The sequence below is a fragment of the Rhinoderma darwinii genome, chromosome 5, assembly GCF_050947455.1.
Source record: "Rhinoderma darwinii isolate aRhiDar2 chromosome 5, aRhiDar2.hap1, whole genome shotgun sequence".
NCBI classification, from domain to species: domain Eukaryota; kingdom Metazoa; phylum Chordata; class Amphibia; order Anura; family Rhinodermatidae; genus Rhinoderma; species Rhinoderma darwinii.
Window position 1 is genome coordinate 128,622,658 of NC_134691.1, and position 25,976 is coordinate 128,648,633.

Sequence of the window (25,976 nt, forward strand, 5' to 3'; positions counted from 1 at the left end):
GCCAGATTGCATCCATTATTGGGCCTGTAGCGACAGATTGCATCCATTATTGGGCCTGTAGTGACAGCAGGTCCTAAAACGCGAGCAGTGGGTGGGGTGGCAGCCCACACTGTACTAGGCGTTAAGAACATAAAGAAAAGGTTTAAGTCAATCAGAAACAGGTGTACCTGCAGTAGCCAGCATAGTGCAAGACTCCGGAAGAGACAGTCCCAAATGAAGCCTATGGAGGCCTGTGAATCAGCAGCTAGCAGCCGTCATTTTGTGGCCTACTATGCTTGAATTACCAGACCAACCTCAGTATCAGGGAGGGGCACCCTTGGCCCTGTCTGCGACAAGCATACAGCAAGCCGGCCATCACCTGACAGCCTGAACCAATGCATTTAAGACTGTGCCTCTCAGTGACTACTGAGAATTGTTGTACTGTAATTCCTGTGGCCGTGTGTGTGATATTTATCAGCGGTCTCAAAGTACAGACATGTTTTGCAATTTAGTCCTCTCTTCGTATCGTCTATTCCATTACACAACCTGCACCAGGACCTCTACCATCTGGGAGCCCTGCAGACATTGCCTCTTGTACCCTATACCTAACAGTTCTTCTGGCTCCTCAGGTGTTGGACAGGCACGCACAAGACAGAGCAGAAATGGTAAAGTTCCCATGGCGATCAGTATTGTTGTCACAACAACTGAACCTCTCAGTGATATAAAACCTCTACAGCTTTCACATGTCATTTTTATTGAAAAGTACATAGGGACAAGGTGGGAGACTGTTCGGGATCGGTTCTTCAAGTGCCTCTGCAACCAGGAGAGGAGTGATTTCGATCCTTCAGGACATCCTTATTACAAGGAGTTACCAGAAGTGTCAGTTTCTTTATAGTTTATTGTCTCTAAAAAGATAATTTCTTTTTATGTTTATTAAGTATATTTTTTTTTAACACAGGTCTGAAGGCAATTACTGGGAAGGAGCCTTTTTTAGTGCAAGAGGAACCGCACAAGTGGAAGAAGTTCATATACCAGTCTAAACTGAAGTTCATTAAAGAAAAATGTATCAAAATGCTTTATTAAGTCGGTGCATCTTTAAATGTCTAACAGACATAAAAAAATCAAAGCAAAAATTTGTGCCATTTTCTGTCTTAGCGATAAATCTGTCAGGAAGTTGTTTGCCATGCCCCCTCCTGGCTAAACCAAGCCAGTTTTTTCTCAACACTTTTGAAAACTGACAAGTGAAGAAAAAAGTCTAAAATTTTAGCAGTGAGCGTCAATGCTTGTGACTTTTTAATGCCACAAAACTGGCGCAAAACGCTTGAGGATTTTCCCTAAATTATGCTTCACTGAAATAAATAATTTAATAATTTAGCTCGCCCTGTAATAGTTCCCCTCAATTACTTTTTCCGATACGGAATAGCATCTTACTGTCGTGAGATGAGTCGCAGCATCCAAAATGACTTCATGTCATATGTCAATGCCACAGGGACAGTCTCCCACTCCGCAGACCCCCTTCTACAATTTAGACATCTAATCAACCATCTGATCTAATTGGTGACTGCTTTTAGGGGCTTCTTCAGTTGTCCAGAGATCACGTCCACCTCCTCCCAGAATGACCCAATTTCTTTTCATGCCCCTTCTGCCCCTCTTCAACTTTCCTCAGCTGGGTGCCAATTTTATTCTTCATTTCCTTATTCCCCATGCACTACACCAGCACATACCCAGCCAGATCCCTGGCACATTTTATGTTATAGATTTTCAATCATTGTGTATGTATAATTATTTTAAGTTTGACTAATACTTGTAATGACAGGGATAGGGAAACAGACAAGTGAGCCCTAATCTACCCGCCACTCAGTCCCTGCCTACTTGCAACGCCCCGCCCTAGGCGACGGAGTGCAACTGGGCGACGGTCCCTACACTCAGTAAGTGCACGACAGACAACCAGACAAGGAAACACAGAACAAAGGGAAACGGGGCAGTTGCCCACGGCAACGCCGCGAGCAACAAGAGTGGTGAACGAGCCGAGTCAAACCAGGAGTGTACGAGGTACCAAACGCAGAGCAGGAGCGTAGTCAGTAAAGCCAGGGTCAAACCAGGAGTGTACGAGGTACCAAACGCAGAGCAGAAGAGTAGTAGTAAGCCAGGGTCATATGAAGCAGGGTCAAATAGTACAGAAGCTGCAGCAGGGCCAGGAAACCAGCAGAGAAGAATCACAAGCAAAGGGGGAACAGGAAAGGCAGGTATAAATAGACAGAGGGCGGGAGCTAGCTCCGTCTGGCCAGGCTGTGATAGGTTCTCCCACTCCTAAGCCTGCCACCCTGAGTGGTGGAAGATGGAGTCAATCTCACAGACATAGAAGCAGGTGCAGACTGATTATCTATGGGCGTTAACCCCGAAGCTGTGCCTGGCAGATCCTTTACAATACTATTGGGTAATAAAATAATTTCTTTATCATTAGCATTAGTCAATAACTATTTCAACAAAGGGCAGGCATAGATTAGCATACATGCATATAGAATGCAAAAGGGTTTTGCACTTGAGGTACACAACTTCCCTGGCGCATATTTAAAAAGCAAGTTTTGAGTGGTGGACATAGACAAAGCTTAGTTTATTAAACTAAAATCTTATCCACACTACTATTAAGGAGTGCTTTTTAAAAAATTACAACTTTGAATATAACTTATTTCACATATTTAAAATATAAAAGATGGACATTTAAATCGGGACCACAATTGCAGTAGTGTGCCAGTTGGACTACAATGACCCTCACTCATTTTGTCACTATGTAATGTCTTATTTGTCTGTACATGTTCCCGCTGAAATGTAAAGTGCTACGGAATATGTTGGTATTATATAAAGAAAGTTTATGATTATTATTATTATATTGCTAACAGCTTCAAATGTCTATCTTGGTCTAATAACTACACTACATTACACTATAAAATAAAAACAGACACACTATGTTGTGAAAACAATTATTAGGAATTTACTGAAAACATATATCTCTTTAATTAGAAATAAACTTATTTAAAAAATCTTTAAAACCAATTTTTTTTCTGTCTTCTTCGCCGTGGTCTTCATAAAGTTGCAAGAGATCCATCAGCGCTGGGCAGGTTGATCCTATCCAGGGCCTGCCTTAGGGGTGTGCGCATCACTCCAGCAGGTGGAAGGGGGCGCTGCACTGGCTCCCTTCCCCTGCTTGTTTCGGAAGCGCTAGGGCCCGGCGACTCAGCAGCAGGCTTTCCGCCTGGACGCTTCTTCATTCAGTGGCGTCGCTATTGCTGTAGCAGCCATAACGGCTGCTAGCGGCGACACCGGGCATGAGGGCGCCCGCACCGCCCATCGGGACGGGCTCCTCCATGGACAGCGGCGCCGCTAGCAGCCGCTGAGGCTACTACAGTGGTAGCGACGCCACTATAGCAGAGCAGGGAGGTATCTCTCTGCTCTGCTATCTACTAGCGCCATTGTAGCTCCCTGAAGGAGCGGAATCCCTGTGTGGCCGGGGATTCCGCTCCTGGACGGAGCGCTTGTTGTCTCTGCCCATATATGGACAGTGACATCAGAGGAACTCCTGAAGCGGAATCCCCGACCACGGCATTGCCGGAACTTTGATGGGGGATTCAACTCCAGGAGAAGCCCTTGGCGTCACTGTCCATAAATTGACAGAGACGTCAGGGGCTTCTCTTCGAGTGGAATCCCCGATGCTGTGACAGGAGATTCCTCTCCAGGAGAAGCCAGTAACGTCACTGTCCATAAATGGACACAGACGACAGGGGCTTCTCCTGTAGTGGAATCCCCGGTCACAGCGTTGGCAATGCTGTGGGCGGGGATTCCGCTTAAGGAGTTGCCCCTGATGCCACTGTACATGTATGGACAGAGACATCAAGCGGAATGCTCCAGGAGCAGAATCCCTGGTCACAGGGGGATTCCGCTCTTTCAGGGATCTACAGTGGTGCTATCTACAGGAAGGGGGTGGTGCTATCTACAAGGGGGCTGTGTGGCACTACCTATAAGGGGTCTGTGTGACCCTACCTACAAGGGGTCTGTGTGGCACTACCGATAAGGGGGTTGTGTGGCACTACCTACAAGGGGGATGTGTGGCAAAACCCAAAAAGGGGGCTGTGTGGCACTACCTACAAGGGGGTTTGTGTTGCCTTACCTACAGGGGGCTGTGTAGCACTACCTACAAGGGGCTATGTGGCACTATATACAGGTGGCTGTGTGGCACTACCTACAAGGGGGCTGTGTGGCACTCCCTACAAGGGGGCTGTGTGGCAATACCTACAGGGGGCTGTGTGGCACTACCGACTGAGGGCTGTGTGGCATTATCTACAGAGGGAATCTGTGAGTGGCGGGCTCATGGTCATTTTTGAGAGAGTGGCACGCTGATTGTCCTTTTACTGTGAGTGGGGGGCTGATGGTCATTTTACTGTGAGTGGGGGGCTGATGGTCATTTTACTGTGAGTGGGGGGCTGATAGTCATTTTACTGTGAGTGGCAGCTAATGGTGATTTTACTGTGAGTGGTGGGCTGATGGTTATTTTACTGTGAGTGGGGAGCTGATGGTCATTTTACTGTGAATGGCAGCTAATGGTGATTTTACTGTGAGTGGTGGGCTGATGGTTATTTTACTGTGAGTGGGGAGCTGATGGTCTTCAAGTGGTTTCCACCTCTGACCTCCAATTGAAATTAATAGGAGGCAGAAAATAGCTGCGGCACTGGTTTGGTGCTTTTTTGCCTGCGTCTTTTGCATTAGCTTCAACGGTTTAAAAAAAAAAAAAAACGCAAAAAAAAAAATAGGTCAAACAACGTTGTCAATTCAAAATCTGCTTCAAAATTCCTGAAGGAATTTTGAGGCAGATTTTTTTTGCCCTACAAAAAAACGCTGTGTGAACATACCCTAAGAGTGTAGTGCTTGTTTTTAGCCATTTTCTGTCTTTCTTGAAACAATTTTTGGTAGCGGTGCCCTGAGGAAATTTTATTTTTCCAATGGTGCCTCGAGTCCGAAAAAGTCGGGAAACTCTGTACTAAGCTACAGGGTCACGCCGGCCTACGCAAGAAACCCATTGTTGAGCAGCTCAGTTAGTCGTGGGAACGGGGCCTAGGTGAGTCCAATGTTTTTTTGTTTGGGTGCACTGTCTACAAGCCGGAGGTGAGGGGCTGTATGGCACGATCTACAAGGAGGGGGTGGGGGATTATGGCACTGTCTACAGGGAGGCTGTATGGCACAATCTACAGGGGGCACTATCTACAAGGGGGGGGTGTGGCAGCCAGGGGAGGGGGGCATTCGACTGTGTGGGGGCCACTAAGTGGACATTATACTTTGTAGGGGTACTACAGGGGACATAATACTGTGTGGGCACAATTAGAGGACAAAATACTTTGTCCTTGAAGGGGCTATAATATATTATATTATTATACTGTATGGGGCAATAAAGGGGCATTCTGCTATGTGGGGGCACTATATAGTGCATTATACTGTGGGGGGCATTATACTTTTTTATGAGACATTTTTTTTATGATGGAGGTTTGGCACCGAACGATAATTTCGCACCGGGCGCCATCTAGCCTAAGGCCAGCCCTGATCATAGGCATATTGCCAATGGGCATATAGGCAGGCATATTGCCAGTGCACGATAATATGCAAACGCATGTTCATCGGCTGATCTTATCTTTTATGCGGCCAAATAAATTATCGCTAGTCAGCAGCAAATCTCCCTTTGTAAACAGGGAGATGTGCTGCCTACATGATGCAAATGCATGGGGACGAACGATCGTATTACCAATCATTCATCCCTATACATTAATGACAGTTGCTCCTTGTTATTGGAGCTAACGAGCACCGATAAATGTGCTATATCAACGATGGGCGCTAATTTTTCCAGCCAGTATTGGGTCCTGTTAAATGACCTATAGACGTATGTTGTTTTTTTTTCGATAGATCATGTCTGACAGAAATCTGATTTTTACTCTTCTAATACTTTGTTTTCCAAAGATAATCAGAAACAGGTATGTATCGTAGTGGCTTTTCTCCCCCCAAGGGATTAACATGTCTTTGGTTGACTTTAGAAAGTCCTCAACTATGGCTGTACTCAATCTCTTGTCTCCTGTTCTTGAATTTGTATGCATGTATAGGACTTCTATTATAAATCGTTAGATTATAATTTATAACTTTACTGTAATATATAACTTTTCTACCTTTCAAAATATTTCCCTTTCAAATAATGTTTAAAATGTCCAGAAGCTTGTGAAGGAAATAATTAAGAAAAACTGTTACAGGCCCCATTTACCTGGATTTTACGTATGAGTCCAAATGACTGAATTCTGAATTGGCTATCATCAAAGAACAGATGCAGTACATAGGCAAGGTGACATTGCCCATAGTCTCTGAAGACAAACAGAACCTTCGGGGGATTTGTTTAAATACACAACCAACATTTCCTTTTGGACGGAGTTAAGTGTCACTTACCCAAACATTCTGTTATTGCAGTTGTCGGATGAAAACTTTAAGTACAAATAATGTATCCAGGAAACAAGGTTATTCCTTCCTATAAAGAAATTCTCTAAGAGTAACTTTACAGTAGTTTAATCTTCCAAAGGCTTAATTCTTTGATGCATTTTATAAAATACTTATGTTTAATTAATATTTTTGCAAATATTACTCTGAACTCTGAGAATATACAGAGTACCCCAATTGTAAATTTACAAAAACATATACTGTAGGTAAATACATAATGACAATATGAACAGGTTTGCATTCACTTTCCAAATATGATCTTTTAATTAAACTGTAGGATATAGACTAAAACTAGCCATTTTATTTATACTATTATAAAATAGATTTCAAAATAATAGATCAAATTAATGGGATGTGAACATAAAGAATGTGAAGTAACAATAAAATGTTGGCATTACATGTAATTACCTAGGCTTTTTATAATGTACGTTTTATTAGAATTTTTCCATTTAAAACAAATTAATTCAAAAGTGTATACAAAATTTAAAATAAATAAGAAATAATAATTCCTTTTTAGGAAAATATTCCTGTTTCATTTCTATTAGCAGCAAGGTGACTGTTTTAATAAATAAACATTGTCCTCTACCTGTTACCGATATCACAAAAGCAAGAAAATCTAGTTGAAAGGTTGTTCCTAAAGTGTGATCATATCAAAATGATGGTTAGGGTATGTTCACACGCTGAGCCAAAAACGTCTGAAAATACGGAGCTGTTTTCAAGGGAAAACAGCACCTGATTTTCAGCCGTTTTTTGAGCAACTCACGTTTTTCGCGGCGTTTTTTGCGCCGTTTTTGCGCCGTTTTTTCGGCCGTTTTTGGAGCTGTTTTTAATAGAGTCTATGAGAAAACGGCTCCAAAAACATCCCAAGAAGTGTCCTGCACTTCTTTTGACGAGGCTTTAATTTTACGCGTCGTCTTTTGACAGCTGTCAAACGACGACGCGTAAATTACAGGTCGTCGGCACAGTACGTCGGCAAACCCATTCAAATGAATGGGCAGATGTTTGCCGACGTATTGGAGCCGTATTTTCAGGCGTAAATCGAGGCATAATACGCCTCGTTTACGCCTGAAAATAGGTCGTGTGAACCCAGCCTAACAAGACAAACCTCAGTCAAAGAGGTTGTCTCACCATAACAACACCTTTTTATACTGAAGCCGAGCTGGTAAGCAGATGATCTCCTCAGGTCCTGCTTCAGAAACCTCTGCCGATCAGGTGTTATCACCCGGGAAAGCTCAAGCTGGCCATACCTTACCCATGGATTACACGGAATGGCTGGGTCCACTAGATCGGTAGGTGCCGTTTGCAGTGGCTCGATGTCCTGGCTCATAGATTGTGTCCGGGCGAGGAATCTCCTCTATAAAGTTCATTTGTCGTAAGAGGTCAAATGGACAGGAGTTGTAATAAGGCAAACCCTTAAGATAATGCAGTAGGTGTACTTGTCGTCCCATAAAAGAAACAGATAACACATCACAAAGAGTTGCACCAAAGAACACATTGAGACAGATTTACTACTGTGTCTGGGTTTAGAAAGGGTAAAAAAAATGTTTGGTGCAGTTTTGATGTTTTGCATCTCACTAGACACTTTTTAAAAGGATCGTATCTTGGAAAAATAACGTGGCTTAAAATGAGACAATGTGTGTCACAAATGCGGCAAAAAACTAGCACAAAATTGTGGAGCAAAATAAGCCGAATCAAAAGAAGAGAAAAGTGTCTAATAGGTCATGCAAGACACCAAAATTACTATGCAGCATGCACTACTGTGATGAATTTGGTGCATTTTGTGTCTCCCTGGTCTAAGTTTATGCTGTCTATTACTATAGTATAGTATAGTATAGTATAGTATAGTATAGTATAGTATGGTATAGTACGGTATAGTATAGTAAATGTGGGCCATTGAGGTCTGCCACATTTGTAGATGAAATCATTGAACGGATTTCCCACTAATTCTGGTAGCAGTTTCTAGATAATCACTAGTAAGGCTCTATTTACATATTGGTTTTGCTTTATGTGGGGGGGGGGGGTTATTCGTCAGGATGATCTCCCAATGTATACCTCGGATCGATGGAAGGCTGTGATGTATTCCACTGTACAGACATATGTCGCCCATTGACTCCCATTGTAAAAAGGTATACTGTGCGGTATATATGTTTTTTACTGTATGCGTCTGTAGAGGACAGTGCAGCAGATAACACTTTCCTATACAGTAAAAAAAAAAGGTCTTAGCATACGCAGAGTGCATGGGGCCCCATGAATACGTTCGGTGTATGCGCCAGAAGCTTTTCCAGCACATATACCAACCTTAGGGCAGTGACAAGGTGTGAACAGAGCCTAATAGGTTGGTGGATAAAACATTTGCTTTATTGGTTGCTAATCACATCATTCTATTATCGTGCCCAGGTAAATATGCACCTTAAGATATGGATAACCATAAATCCCATAGCTACTCTATCCAGACACAGCTGCAAATGTGTTCATCTTTATTAAATTCTTATGCAGCAAGTAGGATTAAAAGAACTAAAAACGGAGTCAATAAAAAGTAAGAGGTCTTTTGTTATGTCTACGCCACAAGGATTCTTCTACGGCATTTATACATAAAATAGTCCACTATATTAAAGCTAGGCACATCTGATATGTAAGTAAACCCCTAATAGAATATTACAGCTATATCCACTTCTATCAGATAAGACTACATTTATCTTATCTCTTATTATTACATATCTCCCATTATCTAGACTATTGTTACTGCTCACCTCTCACTTGTGCAAAGGCCTTAGGCTCATATTTATTAAGTGGTCCTTAATATGACAACCCTAGCAAGAAAGGCTCCATGCAGCTTATTAACTTGGATGAGATGTAAGGTGTTTAAGAGTGAGGAGAGAAAAAAAGACTACTTAGTAAATGTCTCTTGTTCTACTAATTTAGGGTGGGGGTACCTGAATATAAGCATATTTGCGTTACATCATTTACATGTCCCCTTAAACCAGAGGTGTTGCAGACTGGGAAAGCAATATTGTATTTGAAGTTAGAGAAAAATCTTGGCACTACTTCAATCATCATATACAGAGTTTGTAATTTTATATTTCTATTTAGTTATGTTGCTTTCAGTATACATTACTTATGCGCTATATGGACAAAAGTATTGGGACACCTATATTTTACATCTACAGCTTTTATAACATTTTATTTTAAATCCATAGGCATGAATATGAAGTTGGTTCCCCTTTGCATCTAAAACAGCTTCCACTATTCTGGGAAAGCTTTCTACAAGATTTCAGAGTTTGTCTGTTGAAATTTTTGCTCAATAATCCAGAAGGGCATTTGTGAGGTCAGCGAATGATGTTGTATGAGAGGGCCTTGCTCGCAATCTCCGTTCTAGCTAATCCCAAAGGTGTTCAATGGGGTTGAGGTCAGGGCTTTGTATGGGACAGTCAGGTTTTTCCACACCAAATTCACCCAACCATGTCTTTAAGGGTCATTGATGCCCCAATTTTCCATTTTTTATATGCTCTTCTTTAAACAATAATATCTTTGAAACCGCTTTGAATATCACAACTATTTTTACTTAGTTTTTTTTACAAGACTTATGAGGCTTTAATTTAAAGTTTAATTAATTCCGTGTTTTTAATTTTTATTATGAGCAGACAAATCACAAAAAATGTGAAGAAAAACAAAACTTTTTGGTATTTTTTTAATATCTATCTATCTATCTATCTATCTATCTATCTATCTATCTATCTATCTATCTATCTATCTATCTATCTATCTATCTATCTATCTATCTATCTATCTATCTACATACACTGTAGAGCTCTGTAACAATTAGTGGTCTACTCTCTCCGTCACCCTCGATAGCTGTGAGGGGAGAGTGAAGAGGGCTATATACACACGACCGTGAAAAAAATGTCAGACAACGATGGATCAACTGTCAGTTTTTCATAGCTGTTTTGCATCAATGTGTCTCAAAATTTGAATCCATTTTCCGGCCGTCTGACCATTTTTAGGATAATCTAGGAAAGAGAGATGCCCGTTTGGCGTTGAAAAGCGTAGCCTCTACAATAAAACCTTTATTATCGTTACTCTTATGGGCTCTCTTTAATGGTAGCAGTGCTACATTAGGGTATGTTCACACGGCCAAATTTCAGACGTATACGAGGCGTATTATGCCTCGTTTTACGTCTGAAAATAGGGCTGCAATACATCGGCAAACATCTGCCCATTCATTTGAATGGGTTTGCCGACGTACTGTGCAGACGACCTGTAATTTACGCGTCGTCGTTTGACAGCTGTCAAACGACGACGCGTAAATTTACTGCCTCGGCAAAGAAGTGCAGGACACTTCTTTGCCACGTAATTTGAGCCGTTCTTCATTGAAATCAATGAAGCACGGCTCAAGGTTTACGAGCGTTTCAGACGCCTCGTAAATTACGAGGAGGAGCTTTTACGTGTGAAACGAGGCAGCTGTTAACAGTCTGAACAGTCTGTCTTTTCACACGTAACTGCCTCTCAGCGTGTGAACATACCCTTATGGTTCCTTTTTTCAACACAATTTGTCTGACCATTTTTAACCGCCATTTGCCATCCGTTTTTCATGGACGTTAAAAAAATGGATGAATTTAAATTTTTGTCCAAACCCCCTGAAAACACCACATTCTCCATATAGATAGTGACGCAATATCACTGTAGATAGTGCGACATTGCCAATATAGATAGTGCCAGTCCCACATAGATAGTGCCCACTGTAAATAGTGCCACAGTGCTCACATTGTGCCACAATTCTCCCTGTAGATAATGTCCACATAGTGCCACACACAGTGCCCATGTAGATAGCGCCACAGTGTCCCCTGTAGGTAGTGCCAATATAATGTCACAGTACCCATGTAGATAGTGCCACACCCCCTGCATATAGGGCCATCCCCTGTAAATAGCGCCACCCCGTGTACATAGCGCCACCCCCCTGTATATAGCAACATCCCCCCTGTATTTATCAAAATCTCCCCTGAAGATAGCGCCACCCCCCATAAATGGCACCCCCTTCCTGTAAATAGCACCACTGTAGCTCCCTGTTGGAGCAGAATCCCTCTGGCCAAAGATTCCGCTCCTACAGGAAGCCCCTGATGTCTCTGTCCATATATGAACAGTGATGTCACGGGCTAACTCTAAAAGCAGAATCCCCTGCAAGAGCGGGGATTCTGCTCCAGGAGTAGCCGCTGACATCACTGTCCATATATGGATAGTGACGCCAGGGGCTTCTCCAGTAGCGGAATCCCCACCACAGAGCGATCTGACACCGGGGATTCCGCTCCTAGAGAGAGCCACTGACGTCATTGTCCATATATGGATAGTGACACCAGGGGCTTCTCCAGTAGCGGAATCCCCGGCCAGAGTGTCGGCCGGAGCTTCCGCTCCTAGAGAGTTCCACTAACGTCACTGGCCAAATGGACAGTGATGACAGGGGCTCTCTCTAGAAGCGGAATCCCCGGGCCAGTGCGATCTGACACCGGGGCTTACGCTCCTAGAGTCAGTTCAGGTGGCACTATCTACAGTGGGGTGTGCGATGCTATCTGCAGGGGGGTGGTATTATCTACAGCGGGGATTGAGAGACGGCGGGGGCTCCCTCTAGAAAGGGAAACCTCAGCCAGAGCGCTGGCCGGGGATTCCAGCGCTGGAGGGAGCTTATGTGCTATCTACCGAGGGTTTTGCGCTACCTACAGGGGGCTGTGGGTGGCACTATCTACAGTGGGAGGTGTAGTCCAGGGCTCTCAAAGATCCTGCCCACTTGAGAGTGCAGCACTACTCACACTGAAGCAGCACTACACTCATTAAACCCGTTCCAGGCTGACAACATTTATACGTGCTAACTGCATGGGGCATCGGCAGTTGGAACGTATATAGCCGTATGGCAGTCGTGAAGGGGTTAATATTTTCCTTCACTGGAACGAAGTGGTCTAGGCAAACCCCTGATAAACCACCTCATAGCATTATGCCTTCTCCACCAAACTTTACAGTTGGCAAAATGCAGTCAGGCAGGTAACAATATCCTATCTGTCAGACTCATCTATTAGACTGCCAGATAAGAGAAATGTGATTCGTCACTCCACAGAACACGTTTCCACTGCTCCAGAGTCCAGTGGCAACGTACTTTACACCACTCCATCCAACGCTTGACATTTTGTTTAGTGATGTAAGATTTGCATGCAGCTGTTCAGCCATGTAAACCCATGCCATGAAGCTGCTGGTGCATAGTTTTTGTGTGGATTTTAATCCAGAGGAGGTTTGGAACTCTGCAGTTATTGAGTCAGCAGAGCGTTGCGATTTTTTTTGCATTATGCACCGTAGCACTCGGTGACCCCACTCTGCAACTTTACGTGATTTGCTGTGGTTCCTAAATGCTTCCACTTTGCAATAATACCACTCACAGTTGATCGTGGAATATCTAGGAGGGAAGAAATTTCATTTACTGACTTGTTACAATGGTGGTATTTCTATTACAGTACCACGCTGGAATTCAGTGAGCTCTTTAGTTCAAGCCATTCTTTCACAAATGTTTGTACAGGCAGACTGCATGGCTAGGTGATAGATTTTATACACATGTGGCAATGCAACTGAATGATACATCTGATTTCAATAATTAAGTGCTGCGTCCCAATACTTTCGTCCATATAGTGTATATATATATATATATATATATATATATATATATTTATATATATGCTATCATATGAAAATTCATAAATGCAGCAATTGGAAGAAAAAGAAGTCAGCTGCATTAGTAACCTATGATTTTAAAAATATTTAAACAATAGAGAGAGAGAGTCAGAAAAATATGGATAGAGTGTTCATACAACAAAGTGACATACGGTTACATAATCTAAGAACAAATTTCACATATCTTAGACTTCGTTCACATATCCGTCAGGGCTCTATTGTGACGTTCCGTCTGAGCTTTCCGTCAGAACAGAGCCCCGACTGAAACAAACGGAAACCATAGGTTCCATCACCATTGATTTGAATGGTGACGGATCCGGTGCTAATGGTTTCCGTTTGTCTCAGTTGTGCAAGGGTTCCACTTTGATGGAATGAATAGCGTATTCATTCCGTCAAAAAGACAGAACCTTTGCACAACTGACACAAACGGAAATTATTGCCACCAGATCCGTCACCATTAAAATCAATAGTGATGAAAACGGAAACCCATGGTTTCCGTTTGTTTTGAGTCAGGGCTCCATTCTGACGGAAAGCTCAGACGGAACGTCACAATAGAGCCCTGACGGATATGTGAACGAAGTCTTAGCAAAGTAAAAGGAATGATGTCAGAAGATTAGCACAAACAGTAGATTTTTAGCTTTTGTTTAAGGGCTTGTGGACACAAAGTCGCGTGTATAGATCCAATATGGCAGCACGTGTAGTCCCTACAGGTCCGTATTATGGATCCATAAGCTCTCTGGTTGCTGAAATATAGTGCCTCCATGAGGCATTGTATTGTCCTTGATAACTAATGCTTCTAGGAGATAATACCTATGTAAAATGGTATGCATTGGAGCATGCCACAACTTTTTCCTTGGGGTTTCTCACAGAATCTTTGAGCAAAAAAAAACCTTCATATACCTTTGTGTAAAGTTGGTGGCATACAGAGGCACAGTTATGGCTCTTAGAAGGCTATGTACACTGTATTACAGATCTGTACATTAGGGATCCAAAATACGCCCGTGTACATGAGGCCTTAACCCATTTAGGACACAGCCTGTTTTGGCCTTGTGGACACAGATGATTTTTTCAAATCTGACATGTATCACTTTATGTGGTAATAACTCCGGAATGCTTTTACCTATCCAAGAGATTCTGAGATCGTTTTCTCGTGACATATTGTATTTTATGTTAGTGAAAAAATTTGGTCGATAAATTCAATATTTATTTGTGAAAAACTTCAAATTTTAGCAAAAATTTGCAAAAATGTGCATTTTTCTAAATTTAAATGTATTTGCTTGTAAAACAGATAGTAATACCACACAAAATAGTTACTAGTTAACATCCCCCATATGTCTACTTTATATTTGCATCATTTTTTTTCACGTACTTTTATTTTTCTAGGACGTTACGAGGCTTAGAACATTAGGAGCAATTTCTCATATTTTCAATAGGCCATTTTTTCACGGACCAGTTCAGTTCTGAAGTGGCTTTGAGGGCCTTATATATTAGAAAGTCCCCATAAATCACCCCATTTTGAAAACTGCTCCCCTCAAGGTATTCAAAACCACATTCAGAAAGTATTTTAGCCCTTTAGGCGTTTCACAGGAATTAAGGCAAAGTAGAGGTGAAATTTACAAATTTCATTTTTTTTGCCGAAATTCATTTGTAATAAAAAAAAAATCTGTAACACACAAGGTTTTACCAGAGAAACGCAACTCAATATTTATTGCCCAGATTCTGCAGATTTTAGAAATACCCAACATGTGGCCCTAGTGTCCTAATGGACTGAAACACAGGCCGCAGAAGCAAAGGAGCACCTAGTGGATTTTGGGGCCTCCTTTTTTTAGGAATATATTTTAGGCACCATGTCAGGTTTGAGGAGGTCTTGTGGTAACAAAACAGTCGAAACCCCCAAAAAGTGACCCCATTTTGGAAACTACACCCCTCAAGGCATTTTTCTAGGGGTATAGTTAGCAATTTGACCTCACAGTGTTTTTGCAGAATTTAGTGGAATTAGTCTGTGAAGATGAAAATCACCTATTTTTCTGTGGAAACATAGAATTTTTTCATTTTTACAAGGAATAAAGGAGAAAAAGCCATCCAATATTTGTAAAGCAATTTCTCCCGATTACGGAAATACCCCATATGTGGTCGTAAACTGATGTTTGGACCCACAGCAGGGCTCAGGAGGCAAGGAGCGCCTTTTGGATTTTGGAGCGCAGATTTTGCTGGATTGGTTTTCAGTGCCATGTCGGGTTTGCAACGCCCCGGTGGGACCAAAACAGTGGAAACTCCCCAAAGGTGACCCTATTTTGGAATCTGCACCCCTCAATGAATTTTTCTAGGGGTATAGTGAGCATTTTGGCCCCTCAGGATCTTTTTTAGAGCTAAGGTGACCAAAAAACAGCGATTTTGGCGCTTTAAATTCTTTATTTATTACAGCGTTCACCGTGCGCAATAAATTACGTTTTAATTTATTCTGCCGTTCGGTACAATTACGCCGATACCATATGTGTATAGTTTTTTTTAAAGTTTTGCAGCGTTTGCACAATAAAATTAAGTTTCTATAAAATAATTTATTTTCTGAGACACGCTATTCTGAGCCGTAACTTTTTTATTTTTTCGTCAAAAAAGCTGTGGGAGGTCTTGTTTTTTGCGGGACGGGTTGTAGTTTATATTGGTACCATTTTGGGGTAAATGCAACTTTTTGATCACTTTTTATTCTATATCTTGGGAGGGGTGGTGACCAAAAAATAGCGATGCTGACAGTTTTCCATTTATTTTGTTTGCGGTGTTCCCCGTGCGGAAAAATGAACATTATAGTTTCATAGTTTGGGTCATTACGAACAAGGTGATTCCAAATATGTGTAGTTTTCATTTTTTCCCTATAATAAATGACTTATTATAGGAAAACAAAACCTTTTATTTTTACACTTTTATAAAACATTTTTATTAACTTTTTTTTACTTTTAATATTTTTGTTTATGAACTTTTTTTTTACTTTTTACACTTTATTTTTTTGACCTGCAGCTCTGATCGCTGCTAGAATATTCCACAGTCACTCTGACAGTTGGTATACGAGGATTAGCAGAGGCTGATCCTCATAGGCTGACATACATGGCAGACTTGGGGGCCGTTGTCTGGCCCCCGGGTGCCATCACAAGCATCAGAAGCCCCCACGATTGCATGGGGGCTGCTGATGCGCAACAAACCCGCTACATGCGGAGATCGCAATTGAGCCCCGCATGTAATTGGTTAATTGCCGAAATCAGCGGCGGTGAGCCGCTGATCGGCAACACTGGAGTGTCAGCTGTCGGAGACAGCTGATCTCCAAGTTCCCGATGCACACTGTCGCCGACAATGTGCTGTCGGGAACGACACAGTGACTTCCTGTCACTCTGACAGGAAGCCTATCAGGACCAGCCGAAGGTTGGTCCTGATGGGCTTCCGTCCATGGCAGACCGGAAGCCATTGTTTGGCTTCCGTTTGCCATAGTAACTATCGGCAAACCCCGCGATTTCGGACCGGGGTCTGCCGATATGTTAGAAACCCCCAAAATTCGGCGATTGCACCTGATCGCCGAATTTAAGGGGTTAATTCGCCTAAACCAGCGGCAAATAACCGCTGGTCGGCAAGAGTGGAGTGTTAGCTGTCGGCGACAGCTGACCTCCCGGTTCCCGGTGCACACTGTCGCCGACAGTGTGACCGGGAAAAACTCAGTAACTGTACGTCCTCGTGCGGGAAGTAATCTCCCGCGACGACGGACAGTTACGTCCTGGTGCGGATAGGGGTTAAAGACTAAAATCATGCCTTTACATATTTCACTTATTCCATGTACCATTGATAATCTGTTCAAAATCAGTTTCACACGGCTGCAATATGGCCGCAACACCTGAACCCCCCCCCCCCTTGATTCTATTGAACTCTTTCTTGATCTAAGTTCGGTTCAGTATAATTCAGTAGAACCACACAAGGCTGCTGCACCTGTAAAACGGACCCAAACATTATTTGAATCCTCCCATTGATTTAGTAAACTGTTGTGATAGATCTGGCATTGTCAGTCATGTTTCATATTGAGTCTAAAATCTTTCTCTGAATCCTCCTTTATGACATTGCTTCTTGCCCCAGGTTACTATTGGTAATAGAGATAACTGATTAGACATTTGATAAATGCTTTTGTTAACTAGATCATCTGTATGATATACATGGATTATGTATTTTAGATATTTGCTTTTATTTCTAATCCAGTTATTCTTCTGAAAACGTATTCAAAGGATTTATGCTTATGAAATTATAATAACACTGCCTATATGCCAATAAGCTGCAGGCAAGGAAAATAATTTCCTTCAATTTACAGTTATGAGGTTGGGGGAAATGATGCCTTCTTATCACCTCTTTCTTTTGTAAGACTCTGTATTTTTAGGTCCTCAGAAGGCAGGAACTCATGATGAATTCTTAAGCAGATCACACTGATAATTGTATTTCAGAACTGTCAGCTTCATGAAGACTATCCACGAAAGTGTCTCGGCTAACCTGAGCTATTTGTGTCAGTGTTTTCTATGAAATTCCACAATCACCAAAATTCCAAATCACTGGAGGGGGGAGGGGCTGTGTTGTCTAATGAATGAATTATACATTTAAAATAAATAAAGAATGCCATTTTTATTTTGCCACAATTAAGGAGGAACTATTAATGAAATAAACGAAAGAATTTGCAAAATCAACTAATTGTCAGATTGCTCACCGTGTCACGTGTTTGATTAATGGGTCCAGGAATTAAGAAATAAATTGAATAATACAAATATGAAGCCAACATAAATACTGAAATAGTAAACAATATGTTTAACCTTGACTGTCTGCACTCTTAGTCAATATAGTCTATATTCAGCAAATAATTTGCTACGGGGATTAAAAAAACAAATTGTAGATTTTGGAGAATGTCACCTCTCCAACCTTGTCATTGTGATTAGTCTACCATGATTAATTAGTTTAGTTAGCTCAGCAATCAGGTCACAAACTGCTACCAGATTTCCTGTTTCTTGCGATTGGGTTTACACCTGGTCTACTAAGGAGTTTCACTAACATAGCTTGAGGAAAAGACGGAGGTGAGAGAAAGAAAACATGGGTGTTACTCTTAACTACAATTTGCGCTAAGATAATGAGGATAGGTTAATGATATTTCACACCTAATTTTGAAGTCAGGAGAATTCTTACATCATTTTGAAGATGGTAACAATAGCTTGTTGTGCGCCAGATGATTGTTTATCTACAATTTGTTTAGGTTTACAGATAGAAGGTAAAATATAAACTGTTTTATAAAGAGTATGGCTTACGTTAGGTACATGGTAACATCAGTGTTTAATAGTAAACAGGAGTATGTTTTGTCTGTATGACTGTTGTAACACCTGTTGTATAAAATAGATAAGACAGGCTTAATATACCATGTTCTTAGACTTGCATGATGCTATAAGTGTATCCTAACCAAGTATTATTCCGAATGTAGATTCATTTGTCTTTTATACATGACAAATTATTTAAAAAAATTGGAATTATACATATTTAGTAATATTTTTGGGAAAGTCTGTTTGGTGATCTCACCATGGTTTCATCATATGTGATGGTGCGGAATATAAACAATCTTTCTAAACTCATGAAAACTCATGCATTGTACAGACAGCCTTCTTTACAAGAAGTTCTTTTATATTCTGTGTTTAATACATAAAAGCATGTGAAAAATGCCTGCCGTTTAAAGCGTTTTTAGGGCACGTCCAGACGTGGCGAATTTTTTCTGCTGCAAATGTTGGTGCAGATTTGGGGCAATTACGCAACATTTGCATATTTGACAGGTAATTCTTAGGGTATGTTCACACGGCAGCCTCCATTACGGTTGAAATTACAGAGCTGTTTTCAGGAGAAAACAGCTCCGGAATTTCAGACGTAATGGCAAGTGCAGGCGCTTTTCGCTGCGTCCATTACGGACTTAATTGGAGCTGTTTTTCCATGGAGTCAATGGAAAACGGCTCCAATTACGTCTCAAGAAGTGAAAGGCACTTCTTTGACGCGGGCGTCTTTTTTACGCGCCGTCTTTGGACAGCGGCGCGTAAGAAAAATGACCGTCGGCACAGAACATCGTAAAACCCATTCAAATTAATGGGCAGATGTGTGCCGACGCTTTGGAGCCGGATTTTCGGACGTAATTTGAGGCTGAAACGCCCGAATTACGTCCGTAAATAGGGTGTGTGAACCCAGCCTTACATTGCAGAAAAGACAGCGGACTTGCCACAGATTTCAGTTTTTTCATTGCAAAGGCTGAAATCCGCAGTGAAATTCCGCTTCTTCTCCGCAACAGACAATGCATGCTGCGGAGGGAAAATTCTGCACCGCAGCCTATGGTCCGCGGCGGAGTTTTCCGCAACATCTGAACTAACTTGCCTAAAAATTTATTGAAACAGCTGTAAAAAACGGCTGCTGGAGAATTCCACTGCGGACTGTCCGCAGCGGAATTCCACAGCAATTCCGTCACGTCTGAACGTGCCCTTAGGCTGGAATCACACAAGCAGTTTTTGAAAGAGTTTTTTTTTATGCTTTGAGCCAAAGCCAGTAGTGGATCCAACAGGAATGGAATGTATAAGTCCTTCATACTTTCCATTCACTTCTGTCTTTGGCTCCAAACTGCACCTCAGACTGCATAGAAAACTGCACTTGTGATTCCAACCTTGGACCAGGATCACACATACAGTTTTGATGCAGTATTTGGATCAGTTTTCTTTTTTTTGGGGCAAAGCCAGAATGTATCTAAACTAAATAAAAGTTATAAAGAAAAGACTGATGCATCTCCTTATTTTTGTGTTCACTCCTGTGTTTGGCTAAAAACAACTGACCCAAAAACTGCATCAAAACTATGTGTGTGTTACTGGGCTTTAGGTGTTTTAGTGATGTTTTTTAAATAGCGTCATGTTGTACAAGCATTTTTCGAAGTTCAATAGAAAAGCTATGGAGAAAAACATCTGATAAAACTTCCTATCTAGAGCTTGCTGCGTTTTGATGAAAGCGCAACTGTCACAAATAAGCCTCTAAAACAAGATCCCCAAACCAAAACGCTATGTATTTTAAGAACTTCATCTTTCACTATAGACATTTAACTAACATCTGGTTGCAGCATTTTAGCTTAAAAAAAACCCCGTAAAATTAAAAAGAAGCAAAAAATATTAAAGAAAATACTGTGTCTGAAACCGACATGAAAAAAAATCTAGCATCAGCAAATTACCTATTATTTAAAGAGGCTCTGTCACCAGTTTATAAGTGCCCTTTCTCCTACCTAATATGATAGGTGCTGTAATGTAGATAACAACAGTGGTTTTTGTTTTGAAAAACTATAATTTTTGAGCAAGTTATGAGCAATTTTAGATATATTGCTAATTAGTTCTTCATGACCAACTGGGCGTTTTTTAACTTTTTACCAAGTGGGCGTTGTAAAGAGAAGTGTATGACGCTGACCGATCAGCGTCATACACTTCTCTTCATTCATGCCCAGCCTGTTTCACTGCACAGCGTGATCTCGTGAGATCACGCTGTGATGGGACTTCCTCCCACAGGTTCTTCATCGGAGCAATGGAAGACTGAACAGACATCACCTCTAGCCGCTGCAGATTCGGATAAACGTCCTGGCACGGCTGGAGGCGATGTCTGTTGAAACAAGCTATACATGAATGAAGAGAAGTGTATGACGCTGATTGGTTAGCGTCATACACTTCTCTTTACAACGCCCACTTGGTAAAAAGTTTAAAAATGCCCATTTGGGCATTAAGAAACGAATTAGCATAAATCTAAACTTCCTAATAACTTGCTCAAAAATTATAGTTTTTCAAAATAAAAACAACTGTTGTTATCTACATTACAGCGCCGATTAGATTATGTAGGAGATAGGGCACTTATAATCTGGTGACAGAGCCTCTTTAAATCAAGTTCTTATGTTAAATATATCCAGAAACATTGCAGTTTTCACACTGGCCACTTTCAGCTTATGCTGTGTACACTGGGGGCAAAGTTATTAGTCATTATTTTCATCAGAGATAAAAACCACTATTATAAGGCTTGAGGTAGATAACAAAGGATCATAACATTGACAATAAGGGATGGAGACAACTCAGCTCCTTCTCCCGCCTTCCCATCCCTGCACTGTGACTACTACACACAGGGCCACCATCAGGGCAGCACTACTGGTATGTCAGGGGCCCAACAATAAAGAGAAAGAACAGGGGCCCGCAAGCTCGAGGGCCGGGCCTCCCGCAAAGCCGCCGGGCTACTCCACTAAACCGCCAGCCCACCAAAATGCCTCCCCGCCTACCTTGCCTTGTAATTTATTTTTTTGGCCAGACTTGTGAAGCACAGCCCCAGCACCCGAGGAGAAGAGGTGCCTGACGAGAAGAGGAGATGCCAGACGGAAGTGGAGGTAAGAGGACACGGGAACGGTAAGTACATACGGATCTGATTTTTTTGGAGGGGTCTGATTCGGGGTGTAAATTAAATTTTGGGTGTGGTCGGGGGTCTGAATTAATTTAGGGGTCTGGTCGGAGGTCAGAAGAAATTAAAGGGTCTGGTCAGGGGTCTGAATTAATTTAGGGGTCTGGTCGGAGGTCAGAAGAAATTAAAGGGTCTGGTCAGGGGTCAGTTCGGGAGAATTAATTAATATCGGGATCTGTTTGGGGGTATAAATTAATTTAGGGATCTGAATCAGTCTAGGAATCTGGCTGGGAATCCAAATTAATTTGAGGATCTGGTCGAGGGTCAATTATTTTGTGTTTGGTGTCTACACAGGTGACATGTGTGCGATGTGTGAAGAGGAGGTGAAGACTTCACCATGCATGCCGTGGTGGTAGAAGATCGTAGAGTCTGCAGAAGCCAGAGGAATCGGCCTGCACTGCAACTTGGTGAGTGACTATGCTGTGTAAAAATATCAACTTCAGTGAAATAATTTATTTATGTTGACCTCCTGCACACGTTCTGTTTTCCCCTTGGCCTCCCACAGAGCCCCCTGCCCATCTGTCTCCCACTTGCTCCTGAGAGCCCCTGTAAGGATGCATATCCCGCATGGCCCCACTCCTGCCCCTGTCACTTTCTGCTCCCTTAGCCATCCCCCCATTTTGCCCCTGCCACCTAGTCTCTCCCCTTGTCCTCTGACAGAGCCCCTGCCCAACTACTGCCTCCGCTCTGCCCCGACACAGAGCCACCACAAGTTTGCAGCTCTGCAGCATGTAACAGTAAGAAGATGTTTGCCCCCATAATAATGTAAAGAAAAAAAATTCTTGTCTTATATCTGTGGATTGAAGCTCTCATGAAAGGAAATGGCTCATCTACTCATAAATATCCCCTCAATAGATGTATCCTGTTATGCACATTATCAGGGTTGTGGAAATGGATGTGAGAGAACAATAAAATTATGCTGTTCCATTATTCCCATTAAAGAAGTCCTCCAGTGGTAACAACTTTTCATGTCTGCATTCCCCACCTGACTGTATACCACACTCGACACTTCTTTTATGTATCCTGTACTTACTTTTTTAACTGCTGCATGGTCTGTGCTAGAAAAAACCCCTCCATCTTTATTCTTAGGGTCAGTTCACACAGTTGTTATGTTGTAGCTGTTATGTTGTATCTGGCTGGTTATGAAATATTAGGGGGAACCCACGTAGTTTTTTTTCAACTATTTTTTTTTATTTTTTTAAAACGACGTGGGGTCCCCCCATTTTTCATAGCCAGCCAGATACAACACAGCAGCAGCAGGCTAGCATTACCAGGGTGGGAAAACATAATACCGTGGTCCTTTTGGGTTTTTGTCCCTCCCAGCCTTATAATACCAGCCTCCAGTCGCTCCAGTACCCGACCATCACTACAGATGGTCGGGTACTGGGTGGTACCTGGCTCTTTCCGGCACCCCTGGTGGCTGTGGGTAACGGGATAATAATGGGGGGTTACCGTTAGCCTTTTTACTGGCTAACGCTAAGCCCTGCCTTAATATGGACGCCGTCAAGCAGACAGCGGCCATTACAAAGGCGGTAATATAATTTAAAAAAACAAAGACATAAGAAAACATTTTTTATTGAAATAAAAACTCCCCCACACAAACCTCTTTCACCATTTTATTTTTAAAAAACAAAAAAAAAACTTACATTATCGAAGTAGTCCAACGAATCTATGACTTAGTCTAAATGGTCCAGCCGAACATAGCAAAAAAATAAACGTTAGCAGTATTAAAAATGTAAAGCCTATACTTTTTTCTCCCCTGCGCCACAATAGAAACTAGAGGTCAAGGAAAAATAATTTCCCTTGATGTAACTCTGCTTCCTGTCAACTGAAAAGTCATCCGCCAGAGGGAAAAAATGTTTCCCCATTGTAGAGTACAAGAAAGTCTAATTCCCAGGTGAGGCTAACTTGTACTCATCGGGAAACATTTTTCCTTCTGACAGGTGATTTTTCCATTGACAGGTGGCAGAGTTCAATAGGAGTGGTGTTAGGGGGAGGAGGGGGGGAAAATATGGTCTTTTCACAGTTTGTGTTTTTTCCACCCCTGCCCTAGATTTCAATCCTATATCTGCCCCTATATCACAAGTTCACAACAGAGCTTGCAGAGGAGAAGCGCACGCACCTGTGGACCACGATACAGAGAACGCGTCTAACGAGTGAGTATGGCTAGCTTTGCAACTCTGCACCTCTCCTCAGCCTCCACATGTTATTGGATGAGAGGAGGAGGAGAAGGGCAGACTGTGGCTGATAACATTCACTGCTGGTATATATTTATATATGTGGTATATTCACTGCTGCTATATATGGCTCTGTGCGGTATATACACTGCTGGTGCATATTTATTTATTTATAGGTTGTGCGCAGTTTACTTTTTGCTTTGCTACTGTTCCATATGCCTTTTTTTCTAAATATAAATTTTTGCCCCGTGCAGTTAAAGGAGTTGTTCCAAGATTAAATGTTATCCCCTGTCTACAGGATAGACCATAACATGCTGATGGTGGGGGTCCGACCACTGGGACCCCGACTGATAACTAGAACGATGGACCCTTGTACCCCTGAGTACCTGGAGCGGCAGGGTGTGTGCTTGACCTGCAGCGTCATTAACTCAGGGGTACGAGGGACCCCCACTGATCAGCATGTTATCTCCTATCCTGTAGGGAGGGGATAACATTTAATCTTGGGACAGCCCCTTTAACCCCTTCCCCCTGCTGGCATTCTGGGCCCTAATGTCCAAGCCATTTTTTAGATTTTTCCATTGTCACATTCGAAGAGCTGTAACTTTTTTATTTTTGCGTCGGCATAGCTGTATAAGGTCTTGTTTTTTGCGGGACGACTTGCAGTTTTTATTGGTACCATTTGAGAGTAGATGCGACTTTTTGATCACTTTCTATCACATTTTTTTTAAGTCAGGATTAACAGAAAACAGCAATTTTTCCATTGTTTTTAATTTTATTTTTTACGGTGTTCACCGTGCGGGTTAAATAACGTAACAGCTTTATAGTCGGGGTCGTTACGGATGCGGCGATACCAAATATGTGTAACTTTTTTGCTTTATTGTAGTTTTTTTTAATAGTAAAGCATTTTGTAAGGGGAAAAGCTGGGTTTTTCATTTTTTTTTTTTCACTTTTTTTTAATTAACTTTATTAAACTTTTTTTACTTTTTTACTAGTCCCACTAGGGGACTTCACTATCCTCCGATCGCTATTATAATACACTGCAATACTTTTGTATTGCAGTGTATTACTGCCTGTCCGTTTAAAACGGACAGGCATCTGCTAGGTCATGCCTGCGGCATGATCTAGCAGGCATTCGCTGCAGGCAGACCTGGGGGTCTTTATTAGACCCCCGGCTGCCATAGAAGACACAGACACTCGGCGATTTTATCGCCGGGTGTCAGTGAGATGAGAGGGAGCTCCCTCCCTCTCTCCAAAACCATTCAGATGCGGTGCTCGCTATTGTGCACCGCATCTGAGGGGTTAAACAGGTGAGATCGATACTAATATCGATCTCACCCGGCAGAGCAGGGACGCCCCCAGCCCTCAGCTGCTTCTGGCAGCTGAGAGCAGGGAGATTTAACGGCTCCCTGCTCTGTTTACTTTATTCTACAGCAGCGACGTAGTTTGGCGGCGCTCTAGAATAAAGCCCACTAATGACCGCCGTAAAAAGACGTATCGGCGGTCATTAAGGGGTTAAGGCCTGAACATGCAGTGAATAGTTTTCAGATTATATTAGTGGCTCGATGATTACATTTATTCCTAGTCCGGTCTGTGTAGTTTCGGCTTACAAATATTACGGATTGGTTGTACAGATCCAACAGACGTGAACAGAAAGAAAGTGCAGCATGCGTTACTATACTGGAAATATATAACCCCAGCACACACAGAGGTACACAAGAGATCCAGATGCAAACAAATGTAAGTTTTATTGCAACAAAAGTTGGTAAAGTTGAGGTAGTAAGCGACTTGGTAAAGATGTTTCGGCCGAACCTCGGCCTTTGTCACTGTCGCTGTTCGTAGATATCACTGGTATGGGATGTCCGCCGGGAAGATCCGACAGCGACAGTGACAAAGGCCGAGATTCGGCCGAAACGTCTTTACCAAGTCGCTTTCTACCTCAACTTTACCAACTTTTGTTGCAATAAAACGTACATTTGTTTGCATCTGGATCTCTTGTGTACCTCTGTGTGTGCTGGGGTTATATATTTCCAATATTGTGGGATTCTCGTCCCTACCTTACTAGCACCACGCCAATAGATTGAGGAGTGC